Raw genomic sequence first — 8,467 nt, forward strand, 5'->3', positions numbered from 1 at the left:
TTTCCCTGAACATAATTGCCTTTCCACAGACATTTGAATTGCCCTTAACTCATTTGCCTCCTCATGTTTCTTGCTTGGTTTCATATTGGATCATTTGCCTGTTAAAGTTGTCTCCCCCACCACCCGTAAGAACTCTTGGTGTGTTCTGTTGTGATGAGGCGTTCCCAAGGTAGATGGATGCGCCTGGGCTTTCTGCTGTGTTCCAGGTGAAACTGAAATGAACCTGGGCTGTATTCCAGGGCTGGACAGATGTTAGGACTGGGGTTTCATCCTGGATATAAAGTCGTATCATATAAGCCAGAATGCAGCCCACTGTGGAGGACTGAGAAGGTGGGGCAGCTCCATACCATGCTGCCTTCCATCGGTTAAGACCTCCGAGAGTAAAGGGCTGGCCAGGCCAAGGATGTCCCTCCACCACCTTGGAGGGGCAGCACTATGCTGGCCCACATTTTGTAGTGTTGCTTGTCTCTGGCTCAGGTGAAGGACAAAACCCTAGCCAGTGCTCTCCTGTGGTGCCCACTTAACTCTTCCAGCAGACAGCACTTGCTGGTGCTCATCTGAGCACCTTAGAATTTACAGGAAACTGAGCTCTAAGGTCACAGGGACATAAAAGGGTTTACAGTAATGGGTCACCCTTGGCATTGTTAGAGATGCATAAGCAATGTGGACGCTGAGCCCTTGCCACAGGTGAAAGAAATCTGTAGGCTCACATGCCTGTCAAAATGGTGGAGCAGTAGTCAACTCATTTTAAATTTATGAACTAACTTAGATTCGTTATAATAGCATCCCATCTTCTGTTTATGTCTAGTAAGTAAAAAGGAGCCTGGAAAGGGTAGATTCAAGTTAGAAGGGAATGGAGTTCTTAACAACAACAAAAGATAGGGTGCATAGAAAAATTTAGATGAAGATAGATAATTAAACTTTCTAATATTAAATCATGTTCTGTTTATGTTTTAGATTAATATTTAGTCAGCATGCAGAGAACTTGGTTTCACTGTGGCATTTTCATACATAGATACATCTCCACACTTTGTTCTTGTCCCTGTCGCCCATCTGGCTGGTCTTCTTTGTCCCCTAAATGGTTCTACCTTCTGTTCCTATGACATATGTATTGTTATCCTTTCTTGTCCCCTCCCTAGTCCTATAGACTCCGTTCTCTACTTTTTACACCCACGCCTACATAGATACATACCATCTGTATATAAACTTAGTCTACATTGTGTTTCTGAGGGGAAACATGGCACTTGTCTTCCTGAGTCTGGCTCTCCAGTGTCATCCATTTTCCTGTGAATGTTGAAATTTCACTTTCTTTTATGTGTATATACCATGTCTTTATTTATCTGTTGACAGACATCTAAGCGGGTTCAATATCTTCCTTAAAAGTACTTGTGTATTTTTAATTGTGTATTTGGGGGCATATGAACATAAGCAACCCTGGACCTGGAGTTATAAGTGGTTGTCCCCCAACATGAGTGCTGGGAACTGAACTTGAGTTCTCTGCAAGTGCAATGCATGTCCTTCACTGCTTAGCCATCTCTTCAGCCCCTGGTTCCAAATCTTGACTATTATGAGTAGTTCAGCAATAAACGTGGATGTGCAGATATTTCTGCGGTGTGTTGACTTTGAATTGTTCAGGCATATAGACACCATGTATGGTACACATACGTCATACAGTATTTATGGCTTTAATTTTCTAAGGAACCCCCTGACAATGATGAGCATAATAACTACACTAATTTACATTCCTGCCAGCCTCAGAAAAGGATTCCTTTTTTTCCCACATCTAGGCCATCATTTGTTGGTGATGGTTTTCTTGATGATAGATGTAAGAGTATACATAAATAAGCTTAAGGAAAAAAAACCACACAAGCATCTCAATAGGTGCAGGAAAATCTTGAGGAAATGAAAGACAGAACATACCTCAACACCTATTGCAATCAGTGATATTGGTCTGTAGTTTTCTTTCTTTGTTGTGTCCATATCTGGACTTAGCACTGAGGGAATGCTGGCTTTGTAAAGAGAGTTTAGTAATTTTGCTTTTTTATTTTATGGAACAGTTTTGAAGTGAATTTGTATTAGATTCTTCTTTTAAACATTTGTTAGAATTCATCAGGGAACCCACCCTTCTTTGTTGAGAGACTTCAAGTGTCATTGCCTGTTACAAAGCTGTTTAAATTGTCAGATCATCTAGACTTTAATTTTGGTAGGTCATATGCAGCTAGGAATTTACTCGTTCCTTCTGAATTTTGCAGTGCTTTGGAAAAATCTTAAAAATTGGGATCTGATGTACCCTCCGTTCATCTCTACTTTTACACTCTGGGGTAGTCTCTCAAAAATATTTTGGTTAAATTGGCTAGAGTGTTGTCATTCTGAGATTTTTTTTCAAAGAACTGACTTTTTATTTTTATAGATTATTCATTCAGTTTACATTTCATTAATTTCTGTCCCTTTCTTAATAATTCCCTGCCATCTACTCCTTTAGTGTTTAACTTATTCATTCTATATGGCCCCAGAGTATATCATTCGCCTGTTTATTGCAATCTGACCAGATTTTTAATGTAAGCACGCAGAGCTATAAACTCTCCTCTTGGAGCTGCCTTGGCTGCATCCCTGAGGTTCTGCTTTCATATTGGCTTAAAATTTCCTCCCTGAGTTTTCCAAGATACACTGTTCATTTAAAAAAACATGTGTGGTCTACTTTCTAAATGTATGCAGTTTCTGTAGCTTGTCTTGCTATGGATTTCCTGTTCTGCTGCACTATGATTTGTTGATTTGTTTGTTAAGACTTTTTTGAGAACTATAAGGAGTCCTGTTTTAAAGAAGGTTCCATGGGCCCCGGAAAAGAACTTAGAACCTATGTCTTTTGGGTGGATATTCTGCATATATTTATAATTTACAGTATAGTTTAATTCTGAAATTTCTTTCATCTTTAGTTTGGAAGATCTGTCTAGAGATGGGACTGAGTATTGAAAGCACCCACTATTATTATTATTATTATTATTATTATTATTATTATTATTATTGTCACAATATTTCTTTTCTTTTATGCCCATTTGCTTTGTGAAATTGGGAACCCAATTATACACACTGTATATGTGTGTGTGTGTATAATACAGATGTTACATTTTTCCTGGTCTTTTTATTGATTTAACATATTCTGTAATTTTACTATCTCTTCTGCTACTTCCTTAGGACCTGGTAGTATGAGCAGTCATTGGCTAGTTCACTAAGCCTCGTTCTCCCTTGGCCATGATGCTTCCTGAGATAAGTCCTCAGAAAAGCTCAGAGAGTCTAAGTATTAGAGAGTTTGTCTGGATCCATACATTTGGTCCATTTCCAACTTATTCACTAAAGAATAGATACCCCTTTTTATGGTTGGGGGCATATTGTGTGGGTGAATTGTCTTCCTCATGGAAAGACTTAGTCATTGGCCAGTGAGATGGCTCAGCAGGTAAAGCATTTGCCATTCAAGCATGATGATCCAAGTTCAACCCCGAGAACTCATGGAAAGATGGAAGGAAAACACTGATCCCACAAAGGTGTCCTCTGATCTGCACACCCATGCTCTGATGCACACAGACACATCCAAGGCTTGGGCATTACAGTTCTGACTCTGCATTTAGATCCCTTTGCATAGACACTTAAGCAGACAAAGCACATGCTGTTAGTTTTCTTCCCCCACCCTTAACTGCAAGTGCCAAGCAAGCTTTCTGTCTTCCAAATATAGAGAGGAGGGGCCATTTAGTTATAAAGTAATATATAGCAATAAAGAAGGCTAATTATTTGTCTTGTGTGTTGGGTATCTAGAAAATGCTCAGCAAACAGAAAGTGAACTCCAGGTGGGCACTCACTAGTCATTTCCCTGCTACTTAAGGCTGTTCCCCTGGATTTCTTATGGGTCTGTGAGTCTTACAGATTCCAAGCACTGCTCATCAGTCTTGACTTATCCTGTGCATGTGTTTCTACTTTGGAAGCCAGCTTGGTTGGGAACCTCCAGGCTATAACCAGGACCTCAAGATCATTGAGACCTGGCTCACTATTTAATGTAAAGACAACAGTTTAGGGCTCTGCTTTATATTTTGCTAGCTCCTAAAATGTGCATATTTTGAAAGCATATAGTGGTTTCCAGTATGGTCCGTTTTCTTATAAATACATCGTTGTAATCACCACTCCCAATATATAGTGCATGGGATCAAACCCAGGCACTTGTGCACGCTGGGCAACACCTCCAGACCTTAGCTCAGTTTCTTGATATGTTACATGGAGACACTTGTTCAGAAGAGAACACTTAGTGCAAGAAGGACTAGACAGTTAACATCTTTCTTAGACATTGGCATTTACTACTCGAGTATTAAGGAGAGGAGGAAAAATCATATCACAAGGTTTGTAACATAAAAGGGAAAGTAAAATGTCCTCAACTAACATTTATAGGATCTGTGTGTGTATAATAATGATTACTGTTGTGTGTGTCCCGTCCCCGTCCCCCTCGCATCCCCCCCTCCCCCCATGCAGACACTGCAGAAGGAATGAGGAGTGAGGAGACCATGGAAGACAGCTGGAGACCTGATGACATTTCAGGACAGGGCGGTCCCTGTCCCGGGCTGGCACCCGCCGCTCCCGGTCACCTGGGGGCGCCGTACTCCGAGGCTTGGGGCTACTTCCATTTGGCCCCGGCTAGGCCCGGACACCCGACGGGCACCTGGGCCACCTGCCGCCTGTGCGGGGAGCAAGTGGGCGGCCACCCGGGCTTCCAGACCTGGACGCGGGCGCTGTGGCGACACCTGAGCGGCGCGCACCTGCGGGAGCTGGAGAAGAGCGGTGCTCGGAGCTCGCCGCCCGCCGCACCCTGCCCTCCACCACCCGGCCCGGCCACCGCGGCTGCCGAGGGCGACTGGGCGCGCCTGTTGGAGCAGATGGGCGCGCTGGCCGTGCGGGGTAGCCGGCGAGAGCTGGAGCTGGAGCGGCGCGAGGCAGCCCTTCGGCAGGCGGAACGTGCGCTAGAGCGCAGGCGCAGGGCTCTGCGGCAGGAGGAGCGCGCCATGGCGCAGGCGCGACGCCAGTTACAGGCCGAGCGCGAGGCGCTGAGCGCGTGGGTACGGGAGCAGAGCCAGGGGGCAGGGGTCTCGGCGCCGTCCTCTCCTCGGCCTCCACTCCTCAAGGAGGACCCTGATGGGGACGTCCACGGCGACGTGATCACCAAGGTCCTATTGTAGTGAGGACACTCCATGTACCCCAAGGACTTTCCTCCAGGAGCCTGGATCGGGTGCACGGGATGGACCGTGTATATAGCAAGAGATTTTGGCTCCAGCAACCTCCTTGTAGTGCCTTATGGATGGAGGCTTCCAAAGCCAGAAGGTTCTGTAAACACCAAAGACTCATCACACCGGGTGCCTATACACAGGGCAGGGGAGGGGCGTGGAAACGATGGTGGTTTTTTGTTTGTTTGTTTTTTATCCAGGGTCTACTCTTTCCTAATGTTTAAAGTTGGCCCAGCACCAAGTTCCAAAAAGGGATTTTGAGTTTCACTGACTGCCAGGCTGCCTACCTTAAGCATCTATAGAACCCCACATTGGGCTAGTCCCAGAGAGACCCCCCGCCCCATCTTTGCTCCTGTCTCCGCACAAGGCTCATCCAAGGCCACGAACACCTTTTTCCTTAAGTCATCTTTTCCTGGATCCTATCCAGGGTAGGTATAGTCTCCCACTTCTCCCTCTCTCATTTCTTGTCACCTTACTAGCAAGACATCATCTGTCACTAGGAAGAGCAGTTCCTTGCCCCAAAGTCTCTCAAAGACCTCCCCCTGAAACCAAAGGAGAAGCCTGAGGCTACACCTGACAGCATCAACCCTTTCATTTCTTTCCTTTCTCCAGCCTGTTCCCCAGCAATGCCTCTTAGCCCTGAAGGTCAAGAAGTCCTTGTTGCCCACACTTGCCTTTTCCGTTCTGCTGGTCCCTTCCCATGCATCAATGCGTGCTAAGCTACCACCCAAAACCAAATATGTTTTCTGCAGCCCTTGTCATTCTGGAGTCCCTTCTGTTGAGGTGGAACATGCTTTTCTAAAGCTTTTATTATTATTATATATATTTTTTGAGACAGGGTCTTTCTATGTAGCCCTGGCTGTCTTGGAACTCACTGTGCAGACCAGGCTGGCCTCGAACTCAGAGAGATACACCTGCCTCTGCCTCCTGACCACTGAGACTAAAGGTATACACAGTCCCCAAACTGTTCTCACTCAGACGACTTTTGTCCTCAAGTTCTTTTTTTTTTTATTATTTGAACTACCTACGAGAAGTTGAAAGGCCGATAAAGTGAATATATATATATATATATATATATATATATATATATATATATATGGATATTCAATATATGTCAGTTTTTTTTTAAGCATCCACTTGCACTTTAGATTTGTCTGGTGGTTTTTATGGGCCAATGTCTACATTCAGCTCCTAGTCCATTTCCTTATAGAGCTTAAGTAACTTCTGCTAGCAACTCACTGAGGTATCCCAGCCTACTAGTCACCTGTTGGTGGCTCTTTCCACTACTTGCATAGCCTGCTACTACCCACACCTGATAACTGGTAGTTTCTGGACACTTACAGCATTGTCAAGCACACAGCTCCAAGGTGAGGTACTACTACTGTGCCTGCTTCATGCCCAAGAAAAATGTCAGCTAGGTGTCTCAGTGGGTAAAGGTGCTTGCTGCCAAGCCTGCAGACCTGAGTTTAATAAGGATCTGGTCCACATGGTGGAAGGAGAGAGCCAATTCCCATAGGTGTATGCATACATACACATACACACACACACACACAAAGAAATAAATGCAATAAAAATATTTTTAAAGAATAAAATGGGAGAAGGTTAATCTGTACAAGATTACAGCTGGTGAAGTGGTCAAGCCAGGATCTGTGTGTGACCAGCTGTCTGCAAGTTGCCATGTTTTTCCTAGCTGCTGCACTGTCCTCTGAGAGTGGGCACCTGTCCTGCCTCCATTTCCACTTAGTGAAAATGGTGACATTAACATCTTCTGAGCATTCACCGTGTGCCACAGCTGTGCTGGATGCAGGGCGTAATCCCTGCACTTGGGAGGTAGAGGCAAGAGAGTCAGGTGTTCAAGGTCATCCTGAGCTACTTTATTAAGTTTCAATCTGGGCTACCTGAGACCTTATCTCCAAAGACCTCCCACAACTCAGCAACATAGCACCCCCTGGCATGTTTGTTGCATAGATGAGGACACATGCTCAGAGTCTCCCCTTCACCCATGCACAACCGTGATGAAGCAGGATGCTGCTGGAACTCAGTCACAGAATCCTAAGCACCACTGAGCTTATTTTTATGGAATGTTGCACCCCCTTTAAGTCATTCATTCACCTGGGATTCATCTTCTCATCACACCCACCCCCCATCTCTCAATTTGGCCACAGCCTGTTCTTAGTACCTCTGCCCAAGTTTGCCTTCCTCTAAGTCTTTTCAGTCTCTGGGTGTAAAAAATCCACCCAGAACTGGGGTACAGCTCAGTAGCAGAGTACCTGCCCAGCATGTGATAAATCCCCACCCGTTTGTAAGACCATGTGTCTTCCTTAGAGGGATTTCCTTCTCTGAACAAACCAGCCAGCATATGGCCACCTGGAGTCTTGTCTTCCCTCAGGGGGAGGGGGAGCAAATCACTCACCTGTGCTTACAAGTTGTTCTGTAGTTAGTCTTATAATTCCTTTATCTTTAATTCTCAAGAATTCCCAACAGATTAACTGGAAGTAGTGTGTGTGTGTGTGTGTGTGTGTGTGTGTGTGTGTGTGTATGGGGGGGGGGGGTTCTCATTAGCCCCGAATGGCTTGGAACTTGCTTTGTAGTCCAGGCTGGCCTCTAATTCACAGAGATCTACCTGCTTCTGCCTCCAAAGAGTTTGGATTAAAGGCATTTATACCACATCCCTGTTCATTTTTGATTAGTCAATAAACAAAGATCTTGAAGGTTTAAAGAAATGCCATTTGACCCCAATAGACAAATTTTGGTTGCCATGGGGGATAGTTTGTTATGCTCCCTTTTCTTACATAGGTTATGTGAATGTCATGCCACAATCTAAGAACAGTAAGACAGTTTCCCAAAGTCTGCCATTTCATTAATCATTTGCCATTTTTATGTTAGTCTAATAACAATGTCATTTCTCCCAGTGATTGGAATTTAGCTTCGGGTACATTTATAAATCAGGCTGTAAGATCTGAATTTGGATATTTTAGAAGCAAAGAAGACTCTGAGAAATGTTATTCCTGTCTCACCAATGATCAGAGCCATCAAACTAAAGGAGTCATTTTTAGAATTATACTTTTAGATTCTTTACTACAAAGAACACTGACAGGAGCCAGAAGGGCCTAGGAGCTGGCTGTGGGAGCCAGGGAAGAGGCTCTCTGCCCTGTACACATCAACAGTTGTAATTTTCTATACCAAACCTAACTTATAAAATTTATCTA

At 44.3% G+C, this 8,467-nt stretch overlaps 1 non-coding gene across 1 annotated transcript; it reads left to right on the top strand.

Annotated features, from left to right (window-relative positions):
* Positions 1–315: 315 nt before the first annotated feature.
* On the top strand, positions 316–452 carry LOC113834223. The gene has a single exon (XR_003482597.1). It is a non-coding gene; the product is annotated as a small nucleolar RNA SNORA47 (small nucleolar RNA).
* Positions 453–8,467: the final 8,015 nt, after the last annotated feature.

The sequence above is a fragment of the Cricetulus griseus genome, chromosome 2, assembly GCF_003668045.3.
Source record: "Cricetulus griseus strain 17A/GY chromosome 2, alternate assembly CriGri-PICRH-1.0, whole genome shotgun sequence".
NCBI classification, from domain to species: Eukaryota; Metazoa; Chordata; class Mammalia; order Rodentia; family Cricetidae; genus Cricetulus; species Cricetulus griseus.